At 41.2% G+C, this 14519-nt stretch overlaps 1 long non-coding RNA gene across 1 annotated transcript; it reads left to right on the plus strand.

Moving 5' to 3' along the window:
- The first annotated feature begins 8989 nt into the window (after window positions 1-8989).
- LOC147966597 (uncharacterized) lies at window positions 8990-9559 on the plus strand. The gene is made up of 2 exons (XR_015607814.1): window positions 8990-9124; window positions 9223-9559. It is a non-coding gene; the product is annotated as an uncharacterized LOC147966597 (long non-coding RNA).
- Window positions 9560-14519: the final 4960 nt, after the last annotated feature.

Raw genomic sequence — 14519 nt, forward strand, 5'->3', positions numbered from 1 at the left:
TTCCGGTATTTGGGCATACAAATGACCACACACTTGACCATGTGATACTTATGGCAACCATTGGCAGCCTGCCAGAAGAACCTAGCGAGCTCCTTATGGAATCAGCTATGAACGCCTTCTAGTAGGATATTGTTGACACCAGATTTTGGCACGACCAAGAACTTAATTAAGATGACCTCAAATGGAGAAGTTTTCAAAGTGAGAAAGTTCCATATCGTCAAAAGGAGAAACTTTGATATTTGAGCCATAGCCATCCGGTCTCATCTCTAAGGCCAAAGTTGTGTTTGAAGTACTCAGATTTTGTATTCAGAACACTATTGGGCTGATTACGCCCCCAAGATGGCCTCATGTGAGAAAAGTTTCCACATGAATTGTCTTTGTCTCGTCGAAGCGATCGATTTTGATATAAAAGACGTCTCCACCGGAGTTCGTATGAAAAAGTTAGAGCCAAAACAGTGTGCTGCAAAATTTTAGCCCGGAAGTTCCGGGCAAAACTTCCGGGGAGGTTCCGGGCTAAACAGAAAGTTCGCACGCGGTTCGCCCCGAAAGCTGGAATTTCAACATTATTTGCAGAATTACGGGCCAGAATTCAATCTCAAGATGACCTGGGATGAAAAAGTGATCAACTAAAGAGTTTTTCTCCATTGCAAGATCTACAACTTTGCTTTTTGGACCATCGCGGTCCGAGGCCATGTGCGACCTGCAGGAGCTGTACAAAAGGGATACTTGATGTAATTTTAGCCCGGAAGTTCCGGCCCTCGTAGTCCGAGTTAGGTTAACTTTTGATGTTTTGGACGGGGTTTGAGTCCTTTTCTTGTACGGAAAGTCCAGCCACCTCATATATATGTAAGGGGTGACGGCCGATTGAACAACACACAATCAACAAATCAATCTATCATCTTTTACCTTTACTTTTATCTTCTCCCTTGTTCTTCTTCTTCCTCGTTCTTCGTTTGTTCTTCTTCATTGCAGGGCGGCGAACCTCGAGGCTCTAGGGGCGATCAGGTCGACCTAGGGCAGTCCATAGCCACCGCGCACCCTGACGGGGTCCCCCCGGGCGTGTGGGGTTTCGGGTCCTCAAAAGAGCCCGCCGTATTGCTTGCGTACCGCACTTCCGGACAGGTCTCCTTCGACGTGAGCTGCGGTGCACCACCCTCGGTATTGGAGGTAAACGCTGACGTGTTTGTGTGCGAACACACTTTTTGGCGACTCCGCTGGGAACGAAGCTCTGAACGGTCTCCGGCCCGTTCTTGCTACGAAGAGATCGTCATCCACGGTTTGCAATCTACAAAGGTAATATGAATACCCAATTCACTTATGTAGATGCAAATAATGCATATGTTGTTGCTAAATCGTCTAATGATCATATTGTATCGGCTAGCCCTAGTTTTATCAACCATGCATATAATTATGTGCAACAACTGATTTAGAATAATCTTCATGCTTCAAATTCATATAATTTTAGCAACATGCAACATATGTATCACAACTCCCATGCATCGGCAACCCCACAAATCTATATGCCGATGAACAACATGATGAGTTCGGTTAATCAAGTTGAAACACCCCATGTAGGAACTTTCAATGGCATGCAACATAGTGTTTTACCTTTTTATTCATTGGCAAATAACTTGCAGTATGTTAATCCAAACATGTCGGTGGATAGGTGAATTGGCCATGCCACTACTAGTTATTCAGCCAATTGCCCTCAAGAATCATATGCTACACCTCATGCTACTAATTTTTTGGCACCATACGCAACTGTAGGTATTCATAATTCGGCTTCGTACCTTCACGCTAATAGCCGAATAAGTGAAAATTCTATAGGATCACATGTGTGTTCACCTACCGTGGCATATCATGTCCCCCCTACATAATTACAGAATTTCAGCAACATCTCATTGCCGAAAGAGTCTAGAGGCATTGGGGGGCAACCGTATCCAGACTGGGTAATTGAAAACAAGCTTACATTCTCTTGGGATTTATGCAACTCTATTCACCAAGAACTAATAGAAAGTGGGAAGCCTCATCACTTTGCTGTTGTAAAAGCAAGAGTTGTGCAAATGATGCATTCGTCTAGTTCTGTAGCAACCAATGTACCCCCTAAACAATTGCAAAGTTTCGGTACCTCATTCCCGAAAGAGTCTCAAAGTATTGGGGGCAATCTCATGAGGAGTGGATGGAAATTGAGATGAAAAGGTTTAAAGCTCGCCAAGCTGAGTTGTGGGCTAAAATAATACAAGAGCGAGAAGCCTTGCAAATTCAAAAGAAAAAAGTATTGATTCAGGTAACAAAGAAAATTCGGTTATTGAAAAAGCTGAATCAATTAGTATGTGTGCCGAATCTATCAAAGAAAAAGAGGATGCCAAGGCATTGGAGAGTCATTCAAAAGTGGAAAAAAATGTTATTCAAGTGATACAACCATCATGCTCTCCCAACGTAATTGAGGAGGTATGTCTAGCAAGTAATTTGTCAATCTTCCGATTTGGTCGCAACTTTATTGTTGATGCTTCTATAAGGAAAATTCTCATAAGTAATTATGAAAGACCAATGAAGAAGGGTAATTTACTTGTTAGCAATAAAATTGTTGTAGAGCATATCGGTCAACTAATTATGGCATTTATAAAGACCAATAGTGACTTATTATTGCAGCCAAAGATTTTCCCCATTGCTTTATCAATATTCCGTATCTAATTGGGTAGCTTTGCTTGTTTCATACTTGGGTTGCACTTGGTCTCACTTGAGACATGTGTGTTCTAACTATTTTCGTTTCAGAAATTTAAAGCCAATGTTAAAATCTTTTGAGAAAACCGATGCTAGTACAATTTCTCATTTAAGGACATCGTAAAAAGAATGTGAAATAGAATTCATAGCCGAATGGAAAGATGCCAAATCTGAACCATTCGTTTGCTTAACTCCAGAGCCGTTGTCACAACAAGATCGGCTAGAAAACAAAAGGTATACCTTCGATTCAAAAATGTGTGATCAAATCTTTGATTTGTTGTTGAAAAATAATTACATTAGAATTCTTGATCATCATGTCAAGCCATCAATCAAAGGACGAATGTATTGTAAGTTGCATGATTCGTCCAAGCATAATTTTGAGGATTGCAACATGTTTCGTCAAATAGTCAAATCGGCCATTGATAAAGGACGATTGAAATTTGTTGAGACACCAAGAGATGATGAGTCTATTCCAATTGGTCCTGATGGCAGAAGGTTTTTGCATCGGCTGCTTCAAGCCGGTCCATTTAAAGAGAAGGTAAAACCTACAGGTGATGGGATCGAGCATTCAAGTAATCAAGTTGTTGAAGAGCACAATGAACATAATCTTGAGGGCAGAATTCCATCGAAGCTACAATGAAGACGCCAAGGACTGGGGGGCAACAAGAAAATCCAAAGATCGATGCAAGTCAAGACAAAGGAGATAAAGACCGCAATAAGCATAAGTGCAAGAAATCCAAAGTCACTTTTGTACAATTACTAGATAAATATCAAAAGAAGAGTGAAGAGAAAATTGCTTATCAGCCAACTAATGCAAAAGCATCAAGATCACCTCCTAGGTGCAAATCCAAGGATCGGTATTGGCAAAGTGAGAATCTCAATGGTGCATACTCATATTCTTATTTTGGGCCACCAATGCCAATGTCGTGGATGCCTCTCTATGCTCAAGTAAATCCATATCCATCATAGGACAGGTATGATGCAAGGGCACATTCTGCATATTATTATAAACCATCTCACCAATATTATGCAGCTCCAAGAAGACCAACATTCAGTGAGCAATCATATGTTCAAGACCGTTTCAATAAAAAAGAATCGGTCCGGAGCACAAGGAAGAATAAGGAGGTGGTTGAGCAAGTCTACCACATCAAAAGAGATGGTCGTAAGAGTGCCACTTCAGATATGATCTCAAATGAAAAAGAGCCAATTAAAGTGTTGATATTGGCTACAAAAGGCAATGAGGCAAGTCAATCAAGCGCCAAATCTAAAGGGAAGAAGTTGAGAGTGCACAAGGTAAAACAAGGATTGCCATTACTTCAAACAAAATCACAGCCGGGGTGCCCACTCGGCTTATCGTATTGGCAAAAGAAGAAATTGCAAAAGCTTAGTGCACAAGAACTTGAAAAGATAAACATGGCATGGGTTCCCAAAGGAAATATTCAAAATAAGAATTATGTGCAAGCTTCCTTTACAAGGAGTGCGACAAAGGTGGAGAAGGAAAAGAGTGAAAACTATGAAGGACCAAGCCGAATGTTTCAACATCTTCGGTCCACACATTATCCATTTTCTTCAATAATATCGTTGATGCCTATGCCATGGAATTTGTCATCAGGTATGATTGGTTACCCTCAATGGACTTATTTTAATCCATCGATGCAATATAATTTCTTACATCATGAAAGGGTATTACCAAATCATCATATGTTTGATTAGCTTCACTTTAGTTGCTAATCTAAATGGCCGATGTATACTTATCGTCCTAAGCACATAAAATGGCCGATGGAGTGTCGACATCGTCCTTAGAAAAAGCATCATGCAAGTTATTTTTCGGCACACAAGTTTGCTGAAAAACAGGGGGGCATGTGTTGACACCAGATTTTGGCACGGCCAAGAACTTAATTAAGATGACCTCAGATGGAGAAGTGCTCAAAGTGAGAAAGTTCCGTATCATCAAAAGGAGAAACTTTGATATTTGAGCTATAGCCATCCGGTCTCATCTCTAAGGCCGAAGTTGTGTTTGAAGTACTCAAATTTTGTATTCAAAACACTATTTGGCTGATTACGCCTCCAACATGGCCTCATATGAGAAAAGTTTCTACATGAATTGTCTTTGTCTCATCGAAGAGATCGATTTTGATATAAAAAAACGTCTCCATCGGAATTCGTATGAAAAATTTAGAGCCAAAACAGTGTGCTGCAAAATTTTAGCCTGGAAGTTCCGGGCAAAACTTCCGGGGAGGTTCCGGGCTAAACAGAAAGTTTGCACGCGGTTCGCCCCGAAAGCTGAAATTTCAACATTATTTGCAGAATTACGGGCCAGAATTCAATCTCAAGATGACCTCGGATGAAAAAGTTATCAACTAAAGAGTTTTTCTCCATTGCAAGATCTACAACTTTGCTTTTTGGACCATCGTGGTCCGAGGCCATGTGCGACCTGCAGGAGCTATACAAGAGGGCTACTTGATGTAATTTTAGCCTGGAAGTTTCGGGCTGACCGGAAGTTCTGGCCCTCGTAGTCCGAGTTAGGTTAACTTTTGATGTTTTGGACGGGGTTTGAGTCCTTTTCTTGTACGGAAAGTCCAGCCGCCTCATATATATGTAAGGGGTGACGGCCGGTTGAACAACACAATGTGGACAAATCAATGTATCATCTTTTACCTTTACTTTTATCTTCTCCCTTGTTCTTCTTCTTCCTCGTTCTTCGTTCGTTCTTCTTCATTGCAGGGCGGCGAACCTCGAGGCCCTAGGGATGATCAGGTCGACCTAGGGTAGCCCATAGCCGCCGCGCGCCCTGACGGGGTCCCTCCCGGGCATGTGGGGTTTCGGGTCCTCAAAAGAGCCCGCCGGATTGCTTGCGTACCACGCTTCCGGACGGGTCTCCTTCGACGTGAGCTGCGGTGCACCACCCTCGGCGTTGGAGGTACACGGTGACATGTTCGTGTGCGAACAGATATACAACCCCATGATGTACATGGGGAGACTCGACAGGTTAGAGCTAATAACGTCCAATTTTCTTCCTTTGGAGGTAAACCACCCACGCCACCGCTTGGCCCGGGACGCCACACGGCCCATCAAGGTGTCAAATGCACTCATCAGGATCTTCAAATTGGCCACACTGGTGAATGAAAGCATATTGTCGCTTGCCCTCATTAGAATGGTGTTATGTGTCAGGGAAATATCCGGTGCACCAGACCATTTGGTGCTACCGATGCATCCGTTTTGATTTAGCCATTTTACAAATGTTGAATAAGCCTGAATATTTTTATGTCGTAACAAGAATACATCATGCTATAGTTTTCTTAGATCCAAAGTCAAAACATAATATGAGAAACAAAAATGATATATATCGTTGCTGATAACAAAATGGCCCGAATTCAAGGCCCAATTCATGTTAGCTAGTATTCACACTATGACTTCTTCTTTTTGTTCTATATATATTTGTTTTCAATTTGTACCTGGAAGTGTATACCATAGTAGATATGTAGTGTAATTGCATCCACATAAATGATTTTTGTTTTTAATGTTTCAAATGGTACTTATAGAGATCAAGTGTGCCAATAGAACCAAATGCCCAGGTGCACCAGATACGTTTCTGCTATGTACCCCGACTACATGAATATCAACGCATCGAACGCCACCATTTTCAACTCGCAATGGTCATAGTCAATGATAATGGTGCTCAATGTACAAGGGAGAGTAGAACATATTAGGATGACACTCGCCCCGTGTCCACGATGGCATCTGGGTGCGCAAAACACATTGGACTATCTTCCATGTACTTACCGTACCCCTCATCATTCCACTGATCGAGCTCCATTGAGTATTTAGCAATAAAGGTTTCAATCTTGTTCCTAATGCCCACGAACACCAGGATGGATTTGTTGTCAGGACACTTGGGGTTTTTGTAGTTGTTACCACCACATAACATGCAACATTGCATTCTACTGGCAGAAGATCGACTCATACATGGGCACATACTCTTTATGCTTCATCTTGATGACCGGGTCCCTACCGATGAGGACCATGACGTCATGGAGGAGGACCCAACCTTGGGGGATCGAGGGTGTTGTACTGTTGAAGGATGGCGTGGGGCTTTGAGTAGAGGGTGGATGCAGGGATGAAGCTAGCGGAGACTTCTCACTTCCATGCGTGTGTTTCCAAGGAAGCCAAACAAAGGGAATCATTGGGTGCAATATGTGGTAGTGGCAAAGGAAGCCAAGCAAAGCAAGGATGTCCATATGAATCCTGATGGATGATTAAAGTAATCCGAGTACATATCCATAGTGAGTCCAAGGATTAAAATGATATGGATGTGAGAGTTGATGGCGACGGTGACTGCGATGGTGTGGATGACAGTGATGGTGTGGATGAAAATGAAGGTGGTGGATCTCTATGGTGTGGCCTCTGTGCTCAAGTTATTGTCGTGATGAATGCCCTCCTATTGATTCCTCTTTTGGATCCCTTCCGGGGCTGAGGTTTAGTACAATACATCTAATATCGGAAGATATTCTCAATGCTTTATTTGCCAATTGATTGTTTCCTGTATGATCGTGTTCCTGCTTCTTCACTATGTTTGCATTGCAAATATGTTACTTTTTAGTTGCTTATTGGTAGTTACCTCGTAGTCTGATTTGCTTCATAACATGATTTGGTAAGGCACTAGAACTATGTGTCATTAATTGTTGGTGATGTGGATTCAAATAAAGATCTCAATGATTTCAACGAGTCTGGATAAAAATTATGTTTGTACATGGGAAATTTTGTGTGCTTGATTTCTTTTGCATTGTTTGCCTTAATTGTGGTGTGGCTTGCATGTAGACGGTGAATGAGAACATAATTTTCCTTTAACAGTTCCTAGTGTGAAGCAAAAAAATCGAATAAGATATATTTTTTATTTGGCAAGGTATTTAAGATTATCTCTATACATCGATATAAGGTTAAATAATTTCATAAGGAATATTTTATATTATATGTACAATATTCATTTGTATGTACATGATTGCTAGTGGCTTGGAATGCTCATACATTATCAAAATAAATACAAAATATGAATACATATTATCACCTAAGGATTATTAATTCCGTGTGTTTTTTAGGAGTGCCAGTGCAAGTTATGCATATACCAGCATCCAACCATCTGTAATAACGAACAAATGGGTTCTAATTAGCTAAGATAGGATTGTGTTTTGAGCGAATAATGTGTCAAAATCACAAATGGTGTAGAGGCAAGTTCTTTCACTCATATAAGCGATATGAAGAGTGATGAATTTAGTCTTGCTTCTTGAATTATCTAGAATTAAGAAGTGATCTATAAAATTTGAAGAAGCGGTGTATAAAATTTGTGTGCCTGAATTATTATTATTTTGCACTATTTGTATTAATTGTGAGGTGCCTCTCTTCCTGCAACCTTACATCGAATTGATTTTCTTGAGAACACATCTATCCATCAGTTGAAAAAAAATCTACAAACACCCTCGTCCACATGAGTGATCGAACCATGGTCCTCTCAATGGAAATCTCCTATGATATCCATCACATGTGTTTGGATAGTATTCTGGTATTCCTCTGATATCCATCACATGTGTTTGGTTAGTCGATGATGATATCGTAATACCGAGTGGGCCCCGAGAGTATCTCTCCATTGTCGGACGAGAAAATCCAAGTAGGTTTGGTTTTCTTCATGACATGCTTTGCTAAGGCACTAGAAGTATGTGTCACTAGTTGTTTGTGATGTGGATTCAGATAAAGATTTCATTGGTTTCAAAGAGAAAACTATATATGTATACTATAAATTTTGTGTGCTTGGCAAATATTTTACACTATTTGTATTAACTCTGATGTGGCTTCCATGTAGACGGTGAATAAGAATGACTTTTTTCCTTTGCAGTTCCTAGTGTGAAACAACAATTTCAAATAGGATATATTTGTTATTTGGTGAGGTATTTAAGATTACATGTACACATCGATATAAAGTTAAAGAATTAAATAAGGAATATTTTATTCAATATGTACAATAAATTATGTGCATTTCCATGTATATGATCACTGATGGCTTGGAATGCTCATCCATGATCAAAATAAATATAATATACATGTGTATATCTTCACTTGCTAAATATTAATTTTGTACATCTCAATAATCAATTCAATATAACATATTAATATTATATATATATATATAGTAATTGACTTGGTGGCTATTAATTTGGGAAATCTCACCAAATCTCTAGTTTAATGTGATAAATCCACTATAAAAAGACTTTCCCATTTCTTATGTTTTCGTCAAAACTTACATATCACACAAAGATCAACAACTCGCTCCTTCAGCACAAACGACCAGTTGAAATGAGGTATACCCATGTGTTGCTTATGTCCTTGGTCTTACTCGTGCTAGCATCAGGTAGTCATTTGTCCATGTAATACATATGTGCTTAATCTCTCTCACCAACTAATGGTCATGTTGTGATCGTTCTTTTTCTTCATCGTGGAATTTTGCAGATGTGGTAGTGGAGGCATCAAGATATTCTAGCATTAAAGAATTTGTATGTGTGGAGAAAATTTTCCCACCTCGAACATGTGATACCCATGCTTGCGAAGAGTCATGCTACAAACGTACAAGGCAATACAAATCTGGAAAGTGTGTTGTTGAGGGTTGCAAGTGCAAGTTATGCATATATCAGCCTCCGGCCATCCATAATAATGAACAAATGGGTTCTAACTAGCTAAGATAGGATTGTTTTTTGAGAAAATAATGTGGGATCAAACGGTGTAGAGGCAACGTTTTTCACTCATATGAGCCAGATGAAGAGTGATGAATTTAGCCTTGCTTCTTGAATTATCTTGGATTAATAAATGGCTTATAAAATTTGAGAAATGGTCTACAAAATGTGGGTGCTTGACTTTGCATGTGTATTTAGTTGAACTAACTACTTTTTTTATGAAAAATGATATGTTTGTTTCCTTTCTGTTTTCTTCGAACTTAAACTTTTTTATAATTATAGTTTGGACTTCAATTTCCTTGAATCTTGAGTTCAAGATGCAAATTTTTAGATTTGGATGTTTTTGTAGTGTTCTCGGTTTTTTTGTTACTTGGTTTCCGCACCCGAACTGACTGTGTTATTATCTCCGACTTTGCATATTAATTTTCATGAACTACCCAGAAAAGTGAGTGATTTTTCAGTCATTTTAAATGATTTTTTACAAGTGTGCTCATATGAATTCTTCTAATCCTAGTCTTTTTAATGTTTGTACTGCTCTAACTTTCTCCCAACTTACAGAACCTATGTGTGTGAACCTCTCTAAACCTTCTCTATCTTTCACACACGAATCTCGTGACGGATTTTTTTATGTTTGTACTTTCTTATTTTCCTTCTCTGAACTCCATGTGCTTTGATATATGAACTTACATAACCTATATGTGTGAACATCTCAACTTTAAGTTCTAGTTCTCCATAAATGGTTTTCCTGCATTTTTTACTGTGTCCCCGGACTGAAAGTTTGAACTTTGGTAGTGTCTATACTTTTCCATGCATTTTTTCCTTGGCGAGATGTGTACTCTCGCAAATTGGATACATTATTTTTTTGTTGATAGACCTTGAACTTTCTTATATTTATTATGAGATCCCTAAGTTTCGCATAGTTAACTACTGCAGTTTTCAAGCACGCATATACTTCCAGCACCAAATGCATACACTCTCAGCAAAGGACCAAACACGCATGTAACACATATAGCTATAGCTACTGGTATAGCCACGTGCATACAGAGAGCTCTAGTTGCTTTTATTTAACTAGTTTGAAGTTTGAACGATGCTCTTTTTTTTCTCCAACCTAGTTTTAGCTCAAAACGTGCATACACGTTTGATATGCGGTAGTTCAAAATGAGCAAAAACACAAGTTCAACAATAGTAAGACACTAGTTTGGCTATAGCCAAGCAAGTTGATCTGTAGTCTAGCAACAATATTATTTTTGTGTACTGATTGGATGATAGTATGTGAATTTTGTTTTTCTGTACTTCTTGAAATGAATATTTGAACCATCGAATGTGGGTATGCGAACCAAAATTCAGAAGAGGTGTGGAAACAAGTTTTGTAATTGAACAAGCATCTACAATAGCTTCAACATTCTCACAATAATGAAGGCATAATGTCCCTCCCTTTCCAGTTGCTCAACAAGCAACAAATTCTTCCTAAAACTTCTTCAATTCCTGAAACTATCATCACTATACATTCTAACAATAACATGCACATTCGGAATGATGTGCCACTTTAATTAGTGAATTGTCTCGAACAAACACTAATTTGTTTGGAGTGGACTACATTAGCGTATGTGCAAAACTGTTCTTTTTCTCTAGCGAGTGAATTGTCGTTAGTCTAACATAAGAACGGATGCAATATATATGTACATATGAACTATTTACTTTGGCCACGTTTACTTAACAAAACAAAAAAACATCAATTGTAAATAAAATCAGGGGCGGGTCATGATTTTATTCTTCACCACATGTTCTACCCCCTTATTTTCTCATCACAACCAAGGCTTCGTTACCCTCTCTCTCTCTCTCTCTGGGCTGAACTGCTCCAACTCGTGATGTTAAAGACGCGAGGAAACAGTTCATCCGTTCAATCTTCAACAGATATCACATGTGCATTAACAGATTAGCAGTTCAATTTCAACAGTAGAAGATCACTTGGATGCTAAACCAAAATTTTATGGACTAATAGAATGTAATACCTTCATCCCAAATTACTTTTCTTAGACAAGCAATCTGGGAAAGAAGGAGTACTTGTCATGGACTAACAGATTAACACGAGTAGGACAAATTTGAACTAGATTAGATGAAATTCTATGGAAAAAAGGGTGCACAGGTGCGAACTTGTGAGGCAGGAGCAGGCAAACTGCATGGTGCGTTGTTGTCGCCATCCTCGTTTTTCTTCAAGCCCCTACCAGTGTTGCTCCTGTGAGTGTTTGACAAAAAACTACCACTTTAGGGATATGTGTCCCATGGAACTATCACTTTTTAAAAAGTGACCGAAAACTACCAAAATTTCTAAACTTTGTGACTACAAACTACCACTTTCAGATAGTGCCCAATTTAGCCGATTAAAACGTGTTTATGACAGGCAGGCCCGTCTGTAAGGGCCCGCTTGTTTTGACCATTAAATTGACCATTATGACAGGTGGGGCCCACATCAACCTCCTTCTTCCTTCTCCTCTCTGTGGCATTTCACACCTTTTGTGCATGAGAGGGAAGCAGGTGAGCTCCGGTGATGCACCACGTCAGCTACGGGAGACACCCCCGCCGCTCCTGACAGAGGAAGATGGTCCACAGGACCTCCCGCACCTCATGCCTGAGCGCATGAATGGCGGGGAGCTGCGGTGGCAACAACCACTCGGAGGCCAGGTGGCGCGAGAGCTACGCCTCCGAAGGATGCTACCACGAGATCTCTTGCCTCCGCCGCAAGAACGTCGTGCTCAGGCGCCAGGCCGACCAGTGCGCGTGTTGTTGCTGTGGTGCCACGATGTTGCAACAACAGCAGCAGATATTGCTCGTCTCGGCTTACGGCAATGGCACCTGCCTCCTCGCGTCATGCTCAGCGTCCGGACCATGACCACCAGCGGTCGCACGCACAACGATAGCATGGCTGTGGAGCAACGGGCGTGTGACTCTTCCCCACGTTTCTCAGGTCGAGCACACAGCCGGCCAATTCATCTCCACCTTGCCTGCAGCCTGACGATCCATGTGCTCCCATGCATGTTGTCGTGCATCGCTGCTCTGCTCTGTTCGAGCTGAGGTCACCCTGCGGTTGCTTGGGGCAAGCGCGCGTTGGCCGTTTCGTCTCCCACGACAGGTCACTTGCCGTCGCCCACACCCTCATCTCCGGGGTCGGGCGTGGGTGCCCCCGCCCCCGCCGGTGCCCTCGGCCTCTGTTGGGCAACCGCGAGTCCCGCGAACAGGGTGGCCCCCCAAGGACCATGGCGCGAGCTTCCGCGGGATAGCCCTAGTCCACCGGATGGACGGCACTGACCAACTGCTTCGACTTCTCCTCGTTCCTTGTCGAGTACAAGGGCGGCTACGTCCGTCAGATGGACGGCGTCGAGCGGGTCCCTGCCGGCGTCCACGCGGTCGGCATGTGCTGCCCGATGCACAAAATGTGTTTGTTGAAATGCCCCAGAGATGAGGAGGAAGGAGGAGGTTGATGTGGGCCCACCTGTCATAATGGTCAACTTAATGGTTAAAATAACCGGAGTTGACTTTCCTACTACGTCACACCATGAACTTAAAATAAGTGAAGGTAGAAGACTGTTGAAGATGAAATAGTATAATCCAAAAAACTTGACTAAAACATTTTATTTTATTCCACTTTTCACTAAAGATCAGTGCAAGCATATCTTACTATAGCTAGCCACACCATGAGCGCCACATGGCAGCTCTGGTCACGTCCCTGCTTGCAGCCTCCGACATCATCTTCCGCATCACAACACTAACTTGAATTCTCCTCGACATCACCGTCCATGGCGCAACAGAGAGTTGGTTAAGTTTTAGTTTACCTGGTTTTGATGAGCAGGTCAAGTTCCTTCATATGCATTACATGAGCAAGCACACCAACCTGAAGTATATAAAACAAATTATTCTGGACTCTCATGTAGCAAGTTCATTGCTACTACTTGTGATAGGCATTGGGATTTCCCTAAAAAGGAAGGGTGAAGTACTATAGTAGCAATAGTATTTTTCTCAGTAAAGAAGTAAGGTTTATCGAACCAATAAAAGATTCACGTAAACAAAGATCGACAATACATACACACAAACAAAATACTTGCACCCAACGCGGGCAAGAGGGTTGTCAATCCCCTTGTACTCGTTATTGTAAGGATTAATTCTCATAGTGGTAGATATATAAATTGCAAAAGTAAATAAATTACAACAAGGTATTTAGGGTTTTAGTAATATAAGGTGAATGGACCCGAGGGGCATATCTCTCAAGAACATAACAAACGGTGGGTACACAAATTACCATTGGGCAATTGATAGAAAAGTGCATAGTTATAATGTTATTTATGGCGTGACCAATACATAGGCATTATGTCTGTGACAACTAGACCGACACAATTCTACATCTACCACTATCACTCCACCTCTCGCCCGCTATCCAGCATGCATCTTAAGGTATTAAGTTCATAACAAACAGAGTAATGCTTGGAGCATGATGACATAATGTAGACAAAGTAAGACCAATCAATATTGCATGTACATAAGCCCATTTGCCCTAGAAAAAAATCAGGAGAGGACTTTCGGGACGGAACGCCGCCGTCTTGAGGTGGAACTTGGGCACAAGCACTTTTGCTCTCCGGTGGAGCGATTCCTTCGGGATACTTCCCTCCTTGAGGGGGAAATCGAAGCCATCGTCATCACCAAAAACCCTCTCATCGTGGGAGGGCCAATCTTCATGAGCACCATCTTATCGCAAACCCTATTTCATGTCTTGTATTCAATCTTTGTATCAAAACCTCAGATTGGTACCTGTGGGTTGTGATAACCCACAAGTATAGGGGATCAATTGTAGCCTCTTTCGATAAGTAAGAGTGTCGAACCCAACGAGGAGCTAAAGGTAGAACAAATATTCCCTCAAGTTCTATCGACCACCGATACAACTCTACGCACGCTTAACGTTTGATAACCCACAAGTATATGGGGTCAATTGTAGCCTCTTTCGATAAGTAAGAGTGTCGAACCCAACGAGTAGCTAAAGGTAGAACAAATATTCCCTCAAGTTCTATCGACCATCAATACAACTCT

This window comes from Triticum urartu, chromosome 6A (genome assembly GCF_056163025.1).
Source record: "Triticum urartu cultivar PI428250 chromosome 6A, HENAU_Tu73, whole genome shotgun sequence".
Classification (NCBI taxonomy): domain Eukaryota; kingdom Viridiplantae; phylum Streptophyta; class Magnoliopsida; order Poales; family Poaceae; genus Triticum; species Triticum urartu.